Source organism: Nyctereutes procyonoides, unplaced genomic scaffold (assembly GCF_905146905.1).
Source record: "Nyctereutes procyonoides isolate TBG_1078 unplaced genomic scaffold, NYPRO_anot_genome, whole genome shotgun sequence".
Lineage (NCBI taxonomy): Eukaryota > Metazoa > Chordata > Mammalia > Carnivora > Canidae > Nyctereutes > Nyctereutes procyonoides.
In genome coordinates, this window is record NW_026575140.1 from 66,228,132 (window position 1) to 66,245,057 (window position 16,926).

Sequence of the window (16,926 nt, forward strand, 5' to 3'; positions counted from 1 at the left end):
AGGCCTCTTGAGCCTTAGATTCTGAACTGGCTTGACATTGTTTCCAAAGCATTCTATCGATCAAGACAAGTCACAAGGCTGGCCCATGTGCAGGAGGTGGAGAAACATTTCATGACTTGATGGGAGGCACACAGGAATTATGGCCATTTTCACAATCTATAAAATCCCACGAGGTGAAACAGTTTGCCCAAATTGAGTTTACCCAGCCAATGGCCAAGATGGCGCTGAAAGAAATGGTATGTGTCTTAGTTCAGTACCTTTTGCAAGTCTCAGATTTGTGGTTTCCAGATGACACTATTCTGATTAGGGCCTCTTGAACTAGAAGAAAGAGGAAGAGCATCTCTTTTCAAAGGATTTACCATGGACAGCACATGGGAAGAGGGAGACAGACAGAGCATGATTATTCAGGTGGTACCTGCACAACGGTGACTGGCTGTGAAGGGGAGTGGGAGCTATCACTCAGTTGGTGCTCTGCCCCAAAGCCACATGCTTTTGCACAGGGATTTTTTTGCTTGAATAAAGGATTTCCAATTTCTCCAAAGGCACTGTTACTCAGGGAACCTGAGGGAATGCCTATTTCTAATCCTCTCAAAGTTCCCTGTGCACTGGCTTTGGCTTTGGACATACTGAGCTCAGTATCACTGAGAAGCTGGATATGTAACTGTCTGGCGGTCTTCTCCCAAATAGACCATTTGAATGGACAGACCAGAGATGTTAACATTTGGAAGTAACTGATGATAATAGGCAAATCCAATTTTGAAAGCCTATAAAGGAATTTCAGGAACAGGAAAGGTCCTACTTAGTGTTTTTGGTTCATCCTACACTTGGCTTCCTGTTCCTTTTAGCACTTTCCTCCAGCCTCAAACCTCTCTAGAAATAGCAATTCTGTAGGTGTTGTCGACCACATTGGTTGTGTGCTTTGTCTCAGTCACCTCCCTAGCAACTCGTTCCTTCTGTTCACTGATTTCTGTGGGCTGTTGTACTTGAATTTCCTCTCTGCACGTGGTTTCTTACCCTATGAAATCTGATCTCTTTACTTCTAAGACTCCGAAGAAAAATGATTTCTTTGCAGGAGATTGATGGTAAGAATAAAGTGAGTGATGTCCTCTCAAATTGGAAGAACTTCTTTAAAAGAAAAAACATCCATAAGTGTTTTCAGGCAATTGGTGCTGTGCTACCGGAATCTGTTCTGTGTGACATTCACCCCATGAGGCAGCCCCTGACAACTGTATCCTGTAGTTAATTGAGTTTGGGAGACATTCCAGTTTTGTATGCCTCTCTTAGGGGTCATAAGTACATTGGCATGTTAGAGGAAGGTCCTCTAGAAACAAATTCATTTAACATTTTTAAAGAATGTCTCCAAATGTCTTTGCTTATGAAGACCTTTATTCTCTTAAACTAGCATCTGGTAGATCTGGTATTCTGTGGTGTACACTGGGAAATGTTGCTCAACCTTGCACACTAACATGAAGTTAACAGAAATTAGGTAAAGTTAAGGACCATTTGGCTTGAATTCTGACCACAGCTCACTGCTAGCCATCTTTGTGACTTAGGGGGCACCAATCAATCAGCCCCTCCTAACTTCAGCTATACCTTCTTTTTTTTTTTTTTTTAAAGGAAGTTTTTCTTTTTTAAAAGATTTTATTTATTTATTCATGAGAGGCACAGAGAGAGGCAGAGACACAGACAGAGGGAGAAGCCGGCTTCTTGCAGGGAGCCCAATGAGGGACTCAATTCCTGGACCAGGATCATGCCCTGAGCCAAAGGCAAATGCTCAACTGCTGAGCCACCCAGGAGTGGGTTCCCTGATCACTCTTGGCTTCTGTGGCTTCTCATATTTCTGAAGTTCTCATGCATTCACTGTGCTACTAATCTTACCATTGTCTTTCCCACAGAGACCTGTTGCATCCCCTGGCTTTAATCTGGCCCCTCTCTCATGGAGGTTTTTGCAGAATTCTGAGTGGACCCTTGCTTCTGTTGTAGAACTTTGACCCCACCTACCTTCTCTCTGGCACTGGAGGGATTATTCTAAAACACAAACTCAGGTATGTAACTCTCTGACTTTAACAATCTTTGGTAAATTCTTATTGCCTGCAAGAAAAATTCAAACTTGTTATTCTGTTCTACAAAGCACACATCAAACTGGCCCCAATTGAACTTACCTGCTTTATTTCTTACTACTCTTGACCAAACACCTGATAGTCTACCTACCCTGGACTCTGTGTTGTTTTCTGAATATGATAAGCATTCAAACATAAGACTCTCCACTTAGAATCTCCTTATCATCCTTCAAGGTCAGTCTTCTTGGTCGGTCAATATTATTCCCCTGAACAGCATGCTCCCTATTTTATGTTCATATAATCCTTTGTATTTACCCATATAATATTGCACTAATCACACCACATTATAGATGGACATGGGTCTGCATTTATAATATATTATGAGCTCATTGATTGCAAAGTCTGTGTCATAGGTTTAATGGCATCTCAGTCCATAGCATAGCATCAACCATATTGAAAGTATTCAGTAAGTTTGTGTGAGCAGATTGAAAGTGAACCAGCCCCTTCGAACTTATGGTGATCTAGTCAAGGGGATGGCATATATATGGCTCTGCCTCTCTGACAGTCTCCCTTTTCTAACTCATGGTAGTCATTGCTAATCAAAAATGGCACTTTTCCCACTGAACCCAGGTGTAATTTAGAAGCCATATCATCACAGTGCTCTAGGAAGTCACTATTGATTGGTTAGAGTCGGCACTTCACTTGAAATCTATTTTCCATCCTTGACTGTCTTATAGATGAGAAAAGAGACTTAATGAGTTGTCCAAGAGGTCACACAGCAAATAAATATCAAACTTGAATCCAGTTTTCTTTATTACTGCCCTAGCATTCTTCCCACTTTATTGAGATGCCCACTTTGTGAATTTTTATTTTATCCCTGTATTTCCTGGGCTCTTTAATAGTTTTGAAATTGAGGGAGAGATCTAAAAATTTTGCATTTTGGTTCCTCTTGTTGTCTTGGACATTGTGGGAGCTCAGTGTATATTTGCAGGAGTTCTGAGTGAAGAGATGAGCCTTTACTATGCTTCTTGGATCTGCCACTCCACTTTGCAGCATTGGCTTTGGCATCACAATGACTCTGCACTTATGAAATTGCCAGACTTTTTGTGAACAGTACATTTCGAATCATGGTTTCACCCAGTACCCCCACCCCAAACTCAGGAGGCTATAGTAACACCTTAGTCGTCACAGCAGGGAAAAAAATAAAACACATTTGTAAATCATGCAACACATCAAGCACACTCAGTCTTCCCTTCCCCATATGGGACTTGTGAACATACATTTAAATAGACAAAAAAATAATCTTTACCCTTTATATCCCTTTTTTTGTGTGTGTGTGTTTAGAATCAATGATAGATTTTCTTTTTCCTACAGCAGCTGCTTACACATAGCTGTGAATCAGGAAAGCGCTGGGAAGTGTGATTATCTGAGGGGTGCTAATGTGGCTCTCTGCTTCAAATTATTCATTTTCCCTTCTCTTGCCCTGACTGTGACATATCAACACGCTGAAAATTCCAACCCTGGAGTCATTTTTCAGGTCAATGCATGTTTCCAGAAGGCAACTACTAAAATACCACAAATGCCCATGAACATTTCAGTATGGAAATACTTGAACCAGCCAATTTTCCTTAGAAGGCTAAGAGTATGGGTCCCTAGGTAGAGAAGTTGTTCAAGTTTTTCAAGACTTGTTCAAGAATTTAAGAGTAGGAAAGTCTAAAGCATGTGTGTATCCTGTGTATAGATTTTCAAAACACCCATAAAACTGCACATGGGCACTGGGTACCTATAATAATAGGGTGTTGAATGGGGCACCCCCAACACAGATGCAGAGATGGAGAAAAGTATTTAAAAAAAAAGCTTGGTCTCAGGGTGCCTGGACGGCACAGTCTTTTAACTATCTGACTCTTGGTTTTGGATCAGGTGGTGATCTCAGGGTTGTGAGATCCACTCCTGCGTCAGGCTCACTGTGGAGTCAGCTTGAGATTCTCTCTCCCTCTGCCTCTCTTGCTTGTGCTCTGTCTCTTTCTCTGTCTCTATTTCTCAAATCTATCTATCTCTCTATCATCTATCAATCATCTATCATCTATCTATCTATCTATCTCTCTATCTTGGGGGGCAGGCAGGTAAAGCTTGGTCTCAAATTTAGCTCATAGATTTGATCAAATGGCCAGTAATTTGGGGAGTCCTGCCATTCTTTGGGTGATATACTTTTTACCATTTTTGTTTGGATTTATACAGAATCTTCTACCACTGACAGTTTGGCTCATTTGTCTCTCACTGGAAAGATTGCAAGTGTTATTTGTTGGTTTGCTGCCTTCTGGAACCCCCAGCGATTCCACTCTACACTACCTCCAGGGTTATCATTCTAAAATACAGATCTGATCAGCATCCACTTTTCAATCTTGATCTTTCTGTTCCCTCCTCCTGATGTGTTTGCCCCTCCCTACTTTGCCCACTCCCATCAGTACATATTCCAGACCCATGCAAATGTTACTTTCCTAGAGAAGAGTCCCAAATCCACCAGACAGTTAAATACTACCTTATCTGTGCTTCATTTGCATTTTTCTGGTAGTAATTTTGTGGCATCACCACATGGCATCCTTTTCAGTGGTCTGGCAGTCTGATTTTTCCCCATCCAAATTATAGACTCCTGTTTTTTCTTTAGACTTTTGGAGGTCTAAAGCTTAGTACAATGCCTGACACATAGTGTGACTTTTTTTTACCTGCTTTGGAACTGAATTGAACCAAGGCATTTATGTATTCATAAAATAGAGCAACTTGCAATTAGAAAAAAATAAAGAATTCTATGTTTTGGAGCATTCTCAGGAGTGAGAAGCATATCTTTCAACGTGTAACGTATTCATCTAACTTGGGCATTTAAAAATCTTTTTTTGGTTAGCTAGAAGAAAATTGAATTAAAAAGAAGCCTCTGTTTACACTGAATTCTGTCTTTCTACCTTGACTTTTCTCTTTAGATAACTTTGACTTACTTTTATAGAGATTGCTACTCCCCCTCTTTCTGAAGAGTTAGATCTATTTTCTTTCCCCTTCCTCCTCCACCTTCTCCTTCCCTGTTCCCCTCCATCCGTGTTGTTGCTGTCACCAATCATCATCCCCCATTACCATCATCATCCCCCATTGCCCTTATTCTGTGTGCTAGGTGCTTTACAAATACCACCTCACACTCCATCCTGCCGGTGTTCTGCAGCAAGGGTCTCACTTTCCTTTGTGTTAAAGATAAACTGGGGTTCACGGAGGTTTAGGAACCTGCAGAGTGTCAGAGAGCTGGGATTTAATGCTAGGACTCCCCCTTCCCGTCCTCTTCCTCCTCCCAACCTCATTATTATAAAAGAACTAAGCTAGGATTTTAAATTTTGCTCTTTGACTTCTGGAAGTGAATTTCTTTGATTGGTTAATCTCTGTGCATGTTTCGGGCAGTTTTTCACCTGCTTAGACAAACCCCCTTCCAGGTCAAACTCAAGTTGAAAAGCTGGGTGAACCTCACTGCTGTGGAGAAAGGCTTGTGCTGTCACGCAGATCTGCATAGCTTGCAAGTTATCAGCCCTAGATCCACATCCGGGGCCTATTCAGTGCTCACCGAGTGGGTGGCTCTTTCAGAGATAGATTTTTCTCCTCACTTCGCTGTTTCATTCTTCCTGATTCCTTATTTTAGATTCAAATGTTTTCTTCTGGAAATATTATATTTCACTGTAGTCTAGTTTCCCCAGTGCAATAGCAAATGGAGTTTTTGTGGATTTCTGGACAATCAGATTTAAAACAAAACAAAACAAAAAAACTATTTTTATGTCCCTAAAGAAGCAAATTCTTAAACTCAAATAGATTGCCAGAGACCCTTCATCCAGGATTTGGGCACACATAGTAAAAGTGGGTTACAGATGATTCTCTAACAGGAAAAAGTGGGAAACATCCCAAATTAAGCTAGACAATTTTCCTTCTAACTTGTTAAATTCTTAAGTATCCCTGACCCAGATAAATGCTAACAGATGGCCTGAGTACTAACTTAAGCTTCACTGTGGCCATCCTTGCAGCTTATAGATAGTCTCAAAGAAGGGTGCTGACACCAAGGAACAGCACTGTCTCTCCTCTCAGGGGTCATGCAGTGTAGACAGTGTGATGACTGCAGCATCTTTGCTCTATTGACATTTTGTCTCCCAGGGCTTCACTGTCCCTAAATTTCTAATGTTCTTCCAAAGGCCACTGCTTTTAGGTCACTGTTCTATTCCATTTTCTTTTTTTTCAGAGGTGGGCACTGCCTGTCTCAAGAGACATCCCTGGTGCCAGCATTCTTTTCTTCCGACCTACCATCTGCTCCTGTGAATAGTTCTATCAACCACATTTTCCATGGTTTGCTTCATTATGTCTCAGGGCCCCTTACACTGTGCATGATTTTTATAGAGTTGGTGTTTCTTGAGGAGGAGAGCGGAAAGGAAGGAGGGGGTTTATAAAAATAATGAGACTGAGCTTTGCTTAAAGATGTTCTAAATCACCCACTTGTAAATTGACTGTTTAGAGAGGCAGCTTTCAAAATTGGCCAGGGAGCTAGAAGGAAAAGAAGTAAAAATAATTCAAGCTCAGCAGATATATATTTAGATAACAAATTCAAAGAGAGGCAGATGAAGAAACCTGGATAAACAACTAAAACCCAGCAAATGAAAATAACATCGCAATTGGGCCATGCAGCTGACACATGAATAGTAAACCCCGACAAGGAAAAGTTGCAGACAAGGCAGTCCAGGGAGGCAGAGATGATCTGGGAAGCTGGGGTCTAATAGCTCCAAAGTCTCAGTGTCCCCTCTTTGAGGATAGCTCTGAAGGCAGGGCAGTGTGACATTTCCTCTTTGCCTCAGCATCAGAGGAAGATAAATAGCCCACCCTGTGATTCCAGCATGTTTCTTCATCCTGGCTCCCACCCCTTGGTGGCCCCCTACCAAACTTCAGGCCCTTCTCCCACAGCTGGTTCATGAAAGAGCTGTGCACTTGTTCTTACATCAACACACACTTAGTTGCCAGGAATGATGCTAGTTGCAAGTGAATACTGACTCATATTTGCACAAGATTTATAGATTATGTTCCAGTATGTTCCAATGCAGGTCTCTCAACAGCTTGGGAGTTAGATTATAATGCTTTTATTCCATAGATGGTTAGAGATAGGGGAACTCACTAACTGAGCTTGTCTAAGATTTTATAGATCTCAAGTGGTAAAACTGGCATTTAACATTTACCGTGCATCATGCAAGGCACAGTGTTAGTTGCTGAGACCCAGAAGATGAGTAAGACATGGTCTCTGCCCTCAGGAAGATTAGAAACCAGGAAGGGAGAACACAGAAGAATAAGGTCATCTGTATGGATACCAAGCAAGAAACTAAGGATGGTAAGGGAGGTCCTGGGGGGAGAGGTATAAGTTGAATAGGGCTAATAAGAACTTAAGGAATCTTCCCTTCCAAGGGACTTGAATTATAGTTGAGAACAGCTGAAGCCAAAAGCAATCTCCAAGATCCAAAGGAATTAATCATAAGTGAGGCATTTCAGGTATTGATCACTGGCAGGTGAGGAAGATACTTTTGGGCAGGAAATCTTGCTGGCTGGCTCCTGATTTGTACAATATGGAGAGCTTTGTACTGTTAGATCTGGCACTTTGGCTTATGTTTTAGAGGCAAGTGGCTAATAACAGACTCCCCCATGAGTAGATTAAACGCCCATCATTAGAGGGTTCAGACTGCGGAAGTCATCTGTTTCTTAGACCCTACTCTGAAAATGTGTGTGTCCTAGCCTGTCCTTGACTACATACGTGAGCATACTCAGCCAACTGGTTACAAATGCATCCCTGTGCAGCACCTCTTCTGGGTCTCCTTCTCTAATCCTGTCCCCATTGCTGCTGCCCAGCAGGGTCTCATTTTTCAACTAAGTCATCACAGTGACCTCCCACAGCTTCCCTCCAGGCTGTGTGCTACACTGCTGCTCAGTGGCCAATCTCACTTACAGCCATGACCCACAGCGCTGCTACGTTCAAAAATATCAGATGTTTCCCCTGGTTAAGAGAAAAATATCCATGGAGTGGTACCGAAGGCCATGCATCTCAGTTTGCCCAGAGGCTGGGACATTTTATACCTGTGTTGCCAGCATCACAGCACTCCCCTCAAATGTGCCCTCGTTTGAATGTCACCCTACAGTTGGTCCTCAACCATCTGGTCCCTGCCTACCCTTCCAGATGCAGAGTCTACCCACCCCTCTCTGCCAAGTACCCAGTGCTATAGATACAGCCCTCTTAGTCATTCCCAGCCATGACCTGTATTTCTGCAGCTTTGCACTTTTGCACTAGAGGGGCTTTTTTGTCTATTCTACACAGTCTCATTTTCCCAACCCTGCTCAGATGCCACCATCTCCCTCTAGCCAACTGTGTTCACTCCAGAGTTAATACTTTCTCCTTCTGGATCCAGAATTCTTTTTTGATCTCTATAAGGTCCTTAGTCCATGTACTATAATTGTCTATGTATAAAGACTTGCCCAGTAGAGGGGGTGCGGTTTCTTAAGGGCAGGGACTATGTTAATTGCCTCTCTTCCCATTAGTGTTTTACTGGCCCAGGAACTGGTATATGAAAGGGGCCCTAAAGTGTTACATGACTTAGATGTTGAATAGTTCAGTAAATTGAGAGTCAATTCATGGCTACACAGTTACAATAGGATTGTTCTCTGTGTGACTCTTTGCACTTTGCCAGAGAGGGGCCTCATATGACTTCTTATAGAACCAGGTCATAGGTTTCAACCACAGACACATTATCCTTCACCAGATATTCCTTGCATCATTAATAACCACTATCACTTTCTATCTGCTTTGTTTATTGAATGCTTGGATCCTACTTGGAGTAAACCAATATAATCAATAAGGGTTTAAGGGGTAATTGTTTGCTTTGTGTAAAGAGTCTCCATAGAATGGCTTTTGGTAGTTAATCCTGTTAGATTCTCTACTGATTTACTTTAAAAATAGTTTGAAGGATGCATTGAAAGGCAGAGCCTGTATTTTGAAGACTGTGAGTGGATTTGTGTCTTCATGTTGGTTATCCCTTCTTAGTTTCCTGATTGTTTTGAGGTAAATTCAGTTCATGTTTGGCCTTTCTGGGTTTCTGGCCGCATTAATTCTTTGCTTTTATGTAGACCAATTAAGACTTCAGATGTAATTGTTCCTGGACAATCAATTCACCAGGTGAACTTTTCTCATTCCTTTTGACCATCTGGCATCTTCCAACACACTTCTACATTTGAAGAATTTACTGCCTTATATAGGCCATTGCCTGTCAGGATAGACAAAAAAAAAAAAAAAAAAGGAAAAAAATCCTACTTTACTTTCTGTTGTAGCCAGGGTTTTGGTGTGTGGCATTGGTATTTGCAAGCAGGGTATCCTTCTCAAACTTGGAGCTGGAAGCTGGTGCTACAAAGAAAAAGGCACCTGAGGGATAATGACTGTGGCTAGGACAACAGTTACACTGACTTTCCCAAAGCAGCAGAGTCTGTCCCCAGCCTTGCCTTGGTGGATGTGCAGCCATGGGGCCTCAGGCCAGCAGTGGGGGCAGTGAGGTTTCCAATGACACTGACTTGTGGAGTTATCTTGCTGTTATTCCTGGCTACAGAGCCTTTTATTCTGCTTCTGCTTCTCTGTCCCTCTAGGATGTTCTGTGAAGGACCCAGTGTCCTTTAACAAACTAGAGTTGGGGTGCCTGGGTGGCTCAGTGGTTGAGCGTCTGCCTTTGGTACAGGTCATGATCCCAGGGTCCTGGGACTGAGTCCCATGTTGGGCTCCCTGTGGAGAGTCTGCTTCTCCTTCTGCCTATGTCTCTGCCTCTGTGTCTCTCATCAATTAATAAAATCTTAAAAAAGAAAAATAAATTAGCTAGAGTTAGTTTTTAGTTTTTATTATTCGCAACTAAGAAAATCCTGAGGGGTATAGAATCTGCATTATGTCTGGTGCTAGTTCATGCTGTTGCTTCTATCTCTGGAAATAGTCTGTCATGGCAAAAGTGATGGCGAGACATAAGGGTGATCCTGCTGTGGCTTATATCCCTGTAGTGAAACTGGGGTCTGTGGTGTTAGGTCCTGAAGGCTTAAGTAACTCTTCCATCTACTGACTTTTCTCCAACTCCACTGCCATCGTCTGAGCCCAGGCTACCATCATGCTCTCCCTGGGCTACTGCACCAGTCTGTTCACCTGCTTCCCTGGGTGCTGCCTTGGCCCTTTGTAATTCACCCTCCTACTGCAGCCAGAGGGAGCTTCCTAATACACGTGTTTGATCCTGGTATTCATTCCACTTTGTGAACCCCTTTGATGGCTCTCTCATACTCTTCAAATAAAATTGAAGTCTCTAAAATGATTTCAAGACTTGAATGTTACAGTTCTGTTTACCTTTCAAACCTTGTATCTCATTTCTTTGTCCATCTTACAATGGACTCTGCATCAGTTCCTTGAACATGGTTCTAACCTCTGGGTCACTCTGTTTCTTCTGCTTAGAACCCTGTTCCGTTCCTACTCTGCCTTTCTTGTCTGGTCTACTCCTTGCAGTAGGCAAGGTATTGACAGCTGCTCTAAGAATATAAATTCAAAATCCTCAAGAGATTGAACACAGTGAAAGTATATTCCTCATTTGCTTCACAGCCCAGTGATGGCATTCCTCGTTGGTAAGCCTTCTTCATGGCCTTCTGGGAACCTACGCTCCCTCTGTCTCCATGACTTCTCTGCCCTCTAGGTCCTTGGAGATGCCCCCATTTGGTGGTGCAAAGGAAAGGTAGAGAATGAAGAATCTCTGAACCAGGCCTAAAGGATTTATGAGACTAGTCCTAATCACAAGGGAAATGGGAAGTTCAGTCTATTCATGTACCCTATAGGAAACAGACATGGGAGTCTCTGCCACAGAACTCATTAATTTTCAAGGTTTCAGCTATGACTGCCTTTTAAAGAATTTCTTTGATTCTCTGATCCCAAGTCTCTTCAGTACCCCTTTTGATGCTCTCAAACTAACATGTTTTCTAAGAGAGGCACTAGAAGGTGGAAGCTAAAAATAGAGTGTAGAAGTGAGCAACAGACTCACATGAGTGTATTTCAGCCTCACTATTTAGTAGCTATTGGATTTGAGCAAGTTACCTAATTATGTTTTGGGCCCAATTGCTTTTTCGGTGGAACTTACTTCAAAGTGCTAAAAATTAAATGAGATGATGTATATAGCATAATTAGCACCTTGCTCATGTATATAGTAAGTGTTTGGTAAATATTACTACTTACAATTTTCTCACTTGTCTACCTTGGTGCATAAGAGTTTGTAAAGCACATGTTTATTTGGTCAGTAGTGTTTTGGAGCATGCTGATGGTGGTCAGTAAGGGCTCATTGCATTGATCTCTTTCTGACTCTACTTTCGGTGACCTCACATTGATCGACTGAACCAGGCCATTGTGTGATGTGAGTGTTTATACCATAGAAATAGGCAAACAACATCAACTTTTTTTTTTTTAAACTTGTACACTCCTGCTTCTGCTTGTATTTTTTACCTCGCTCTATGGGGAAAGATCTGTGAAGTAAAAGCCCCACATAGACCCCCATGTACTAAGTGGTCAATGACTATATTTTGAGAAACTGGATCAAAGTGCTGGGAGAAGATATATTGGGGAAGCATAGAGAAAGTGAAGCAAAGCAGCGTGTGCCCCTGAGTAACACAGGATTGAAGCCTCACCAGTGGTAAGAGGGCCTTCCTGTTTGAGCTGATTAGGAACCAGGAGCAGAGACAGAGGTTGGAGCACCCTAATGATCCAGATTTGTGTCCTTCCTGTATTGCCAAGTGGGAACGGAAGGAGATAAAGGAGACTTAAAAAAAAAAAAAAAAACTAGCTGGTTGTTCTCTGAGCAAGATAAGGTAAGCAGTACAATTAAGAGTGAAGCCCCATAACTGATCTGAATTGAGCTTCATTGGTGGTACCCCTATGGCAAGCTGAGTGGACTCATTTTCATCTTCTAGTAATTATTAGCCATGTTTGCACTTGTGTTGGGATCAGCTTGGGCCACTCCCTATATTTTATATATACTTATTGAATTTGAGGAGAGGATCCATCAGTCTTGATTAATTTAGCCCTTTTTAGAAAGTATCATAGTGCTTGGGGGGGCAGACGAGAAGCTGTTACCTGGTGCAGTACTCTGCCTCTTGTCAGGCTCAGCTCTGTTTTCCTCACAGAACCTGGCCCATGTTCACAAAATATTTCTTACAAGAATCATATTGACAAATAATATCAGAACCCTTTCATATATGAAGTCAGTCTGATCTATTTTAAAAGATACACAGAGTAGCTTTCCTATCCTTATCCACTTATGTGATGGGTTTTCAGCCCTCCTTCCTTCCTTTTATTTTTAAAATTTCAACCTAACTCCATGTGTATTGTTACTTCACAGATGTGACAGGGAGGATGGTAAGTGGTGGTTAAATTTTATCCTTTATCATCTCAAATGCAGTACCTTCTGTACATAAAGACTAGTTCAGTTTCAACACCATCTTCTCTGAACCTTCAAGAATCGGATTCCCCCATCTTTATTGGGTGTGTGAGTTGGACGTTCTGCAACACTCTGATTCTCTGTTAAATGAGATGGGTGTCTCCACAGCTGTCAGGTCTTGGAGTTGAAATTTCTTCTGGACCTATCTCCTGATCTAAGTTGTGACTTGTTTCAGAGAAGGGGCTTTGTTTCCTTACTTCTGGCTTTTCCAGCATAGAGCATGGTATCTGGCACACAGGAGGAGCTCCAGAAACAGGTACTGAATGTCTGTATGTTTTGTCCATGATAGAAAAAGCTAAGCCTTATAGAGCCTCCAAATGCCTTCAGAGCAGAGGAGAGAGAGTTCTTAGATACCGAGGGGCTTTAGAAATCTTTTAAGTTCCCAAATTCTCTTTCACAGATGAAATACCCCAAAGGCTCACAGAATGGATCTTAAAACCGAAATCCAAAGTGAGTTTCCTGAGGTCACACAGCTAGTATGTGGCAGAGCCAAGACTTGAACTCAAGTCTCCTGGCCCCCCAATAAATGCTTTCTGTAATACCAGGGGTGCCCTTCTGCTGGTGTGCACATTCTACTGGATGGTCCCAGGCAGACTACGGTGATAAATAAAAATGGAGCAGGTCCCCTTGGGGAGCAAGCACACTTTTTAAAGGTCCATTTGGCAGAGGAATGGTCGTGAATTGCTACTCAGAGGTTGCAAAGGTGTTTTCATTCCCGCAGGAGAAAGAATATATCACAAAATGGAGACTAATTTGCGCTAGTCACTGCTGCTTCTGATCCATTACTTCAACTTCTGAGTTTATCCTCGAGAGCACAAAAGAGAAAGGAGTAAGGAGGAGTTATTATTTAGAAAATTTAATCCAGTCTGAAGCTGTGAAAATGCCAGCCTTGTTCCTATTGCAAGAGAACATATCCATTTACTAGGAGATTAAAGTAATGGCTATTTGCATTTCTTCCAAATAGTCTTTTAAAACCTATGATGGAATAATACACAGCCACACAGGAGAGAGGCCTAGGCACTCACAACTGTGTAACAAAGATGAGCCAAGAACCAGAAAACAGTGAGAGGACCGTGACCTAACCCCCGAGGCCTGGCCCCATTCTGACTGCTGTGTTTGGAATCTCCTTTATTGAACTGAGCCTCCGCTGAGCTCTTTTGACTTTTCTGAGTACAGTGCCTTCAGGCTATCGGGTTATTGCTGTTGTTTTGTTGTTTTAGCATAATAATTTCCCAGGAGATAGGGGCTCTCTCTGATATATCTACTGCCTGACCAGCAACAAGAAGTGTTTCTGAAATATATCATTGTTTTTAACAGCCTTCTATAATTAAAACAAGGGGAAGGAAAGACACACAGCATTTTTGCTGATGGCACTTGGCAAAGGCATTTCATTGATGATTTCATTTCCCCCAAATTCAGGATCTAGAGCTACTGGGCACTGTGGCAATAGGTTCTTGACAAGGTATGACCCCAGAAACATTGCAGAGAAGTTGACAAGATAGCTTTCTCCTTTTTTAGGTATCCCTTCATCATTCAAAAATTTCTAGGTACCCACTGTAGATGCCAAAATCATATCAGAACCACCAATATATCTGGAACCGGGGCCATGACTATATTTTGTATCCTTCTAATGTAGTCCACAGTTCAGTACTTAATAGGTGATCATTAAATATTTGTTCAATGAATACGTGAATCCTCTCTGTTATTTTGGCTTTAAAGTGTTTTCATTGACATTAGTCTACTTGATTTGTACTTCAGCCTTAAGATGTGGGATCTATTAATGATATTTTACAGCTGTGAAAATTGAACCTCAGAGAGATTAAATTCCTTGCCGAAGTTGATATGAAAAAGGGATTCACAAAAGAAGCATTAAAATAATTAATAAACATATTTAAATGCTTTCAGTTTTATTAGTAATAAAAATGCACCAAATTGAACATACCATTTTCAATATATATATTAGCAAAAATTAGAAAAAAGAACATTAGCTGTTGACAAAGATGTAGGAAGACGGGAACTGCTTGTATGCTTTTAGTATAAGCAGAAATTAATACAACTTTTTGAAGAGCCATTTGTCAATATATAGAAATCTTTGAGAATTTATAAATCTTTTGATCTAGCTATTCTACATAGACATTTATTTTAAGAAAATAAATGCACAAAGTATTTATAGGGTGATTATTAAAACATTATTGATGTTAAAGAAAATAGGAGTAAGTTAGATATCCACCAATAAAAGATTAGTTAATTGATGTATGTATTGGTTAATGTGTAAATATCTATATATTAGAATATCATTCAGAAATTAAATTTGAGGGGTGCCTGCGTGGCTAGGTGTCTGACTTGATTTTGGTTCAGGTCATAATCTCAGCGTTCTGAGATCGAGCCCTGAATTGAGCTCTGCCCTCAGTGAGGAGTCTGCTTGAGATTCTCGACCCCTGCCCTTCCCCCACTCCACGCAGGCATGCGCACACACTCTTGTGCACATATGCATTCCCTCTCTAAAATAAATAAATAAATCTTTTTAAAAATTAATTTGACTAGTTTGATAATACTGGTATGGAAAAACTTTCATGACATATTAAGTCAAGGAGGCAATTTACAAAATAGATTGTATAATGTGATTTTTTTTTTTTGGTTAAAAAACCTTTATGTCTGTGTGCTTGTGGAGTATGTATAGGTTCTCACATGCTTATGTATATGCTTTCATGTATCTGGAAGGATATATCAAATTATATGTTAAAAAATCCTTTGGTATGTTAATCATTTTTTTTCATGTTCTACATCTTAAGATGTTTTGATGTCTTGAGGGGCCTTACATCCCTAGGGAGAGACTGTCTTTCCCAGGAGGGCTAGCTAATTCCTAAAGATAATAAACAAGCTAGAAGCACATGTCTCATTTGGACACAAACTACCTTCCCACACACACAAAACTGACGCAAGCCAAATCAGTATTTCCCCTGTCCCAGATCAACCCAGGGCCAGGTACCGACAGCTAGAGATAGCCCCAAAAGCCTAGAGCCAAGGACATTATTCAAACTGGTCAATCCTAAAATGTTTGCTCTGCCCTGCCTTGCCTTTCCCACAGACATCCTAATATTAGCTCAGCAGGCTTCCCCCTCACTCCTACTTCTAGCTCCTGACCAAATCTGATGTTTCCTTGGGGGCCCGCTTGGCTTGGCATCCCCACCCCGGGAAATGTGAGTAATGAGCTCTTCTTTCAATAGTGACCTCTCTATGTCATCGCTAGTCATCTCTGTAAATTAAAATCCTGTGGGTACAAATGAGATGTCTGGGTGGTAAGAATTGAGGTTAATTTTACTTTCTTCTTTATTTTTTTCTATATTTTATGTGTGTGGGCATTTAAAAATAAAGCATCCTCTCCCCCACCCCCCATTATGGTTTTGATCTCTTCTTTATTTTAAATATTCTTCTTTTAAGGATTATCTGAGAGCATCTGGTGTTTTGGGAAATCTTATTCCTGTTGCTTCTGAGCTTGCTGGCTCACTCATGCTAGATTGTTTTCTTGTCTGGTTGCTAGCTCTGTGGGCTCATCTTACCTGGGCCTTATCTGAGGGGATCTTATGTAGCTTCCTAGGATTGTTTCCCCAAAGGAGTTTTCCATTCTAATCCAACCAAGAATATTATTAGCTGTTTTTTTTTTTTTTTTTCAGTTTGAAGCATTTCTGACCATGAAGGTGCTTTGCATCCAATCATCAATGCAGTATGTGGGCAGGGAATTTTAAATTTCCTATTTAGAGCACACATAGTAACACACAAACTTCATGTGGTCTTCCTGGTCTGGTGTTTCCTTTCTTTCCTATTTTCTAGCTCAACTTCCATCATCATTCCTGCCCCTCTCAGGCTACATTTTGCTTTCTATTTTTTATCTTCACCCAAATCTCTTCATCTTCCTCTCTGCCCATTTTCCTCTTGTGGTGACCTTCTTCAGCTTGACCTCCTCTCTGTTCACTCCAGGACCTAACTCTCCATCTTCCTGGAGCCCAGGGATGCATCCACGAATCCACCATATTCATTTGAACATTCAATGTCAAGATTCTTGGTTCCTGAGCATGGCATGCTGCCCCATGGCCCATCATTGCTGACATAAGTGACTGTGGTCACATGAGCTCACAAACTGGTTTCTTTGGGTTTTAGTTTCATCTTTAGTTTTTTTTTTTGTGTGTGTGATTTTTTTGTTTTTGTTTTTGTTTTTGGCTCCTGCAAATTTCTCTTACTTTTCTAAAGGCTCATCTTTGTATTTTTTTAAAAATCCTATTTTATTAAGCTTTACTATGTGTTTTGCAATGCGAGCTTTAAAA

General features: G+C 41.2%; 1 pseudogene; it reads left to right on the forward strand.

The window, feature by feature from the left end:
• The first annotated feature begins 218 nt into the window (after positions 1-218).
• LOC129496912 (52 kDa repressor of the inhibitor of the protein kinase-like) overlaps positions 219-16,926 on the forward strand; it is a 59,563-nt pseudogene continuing 42,855 nt past the window's right edge.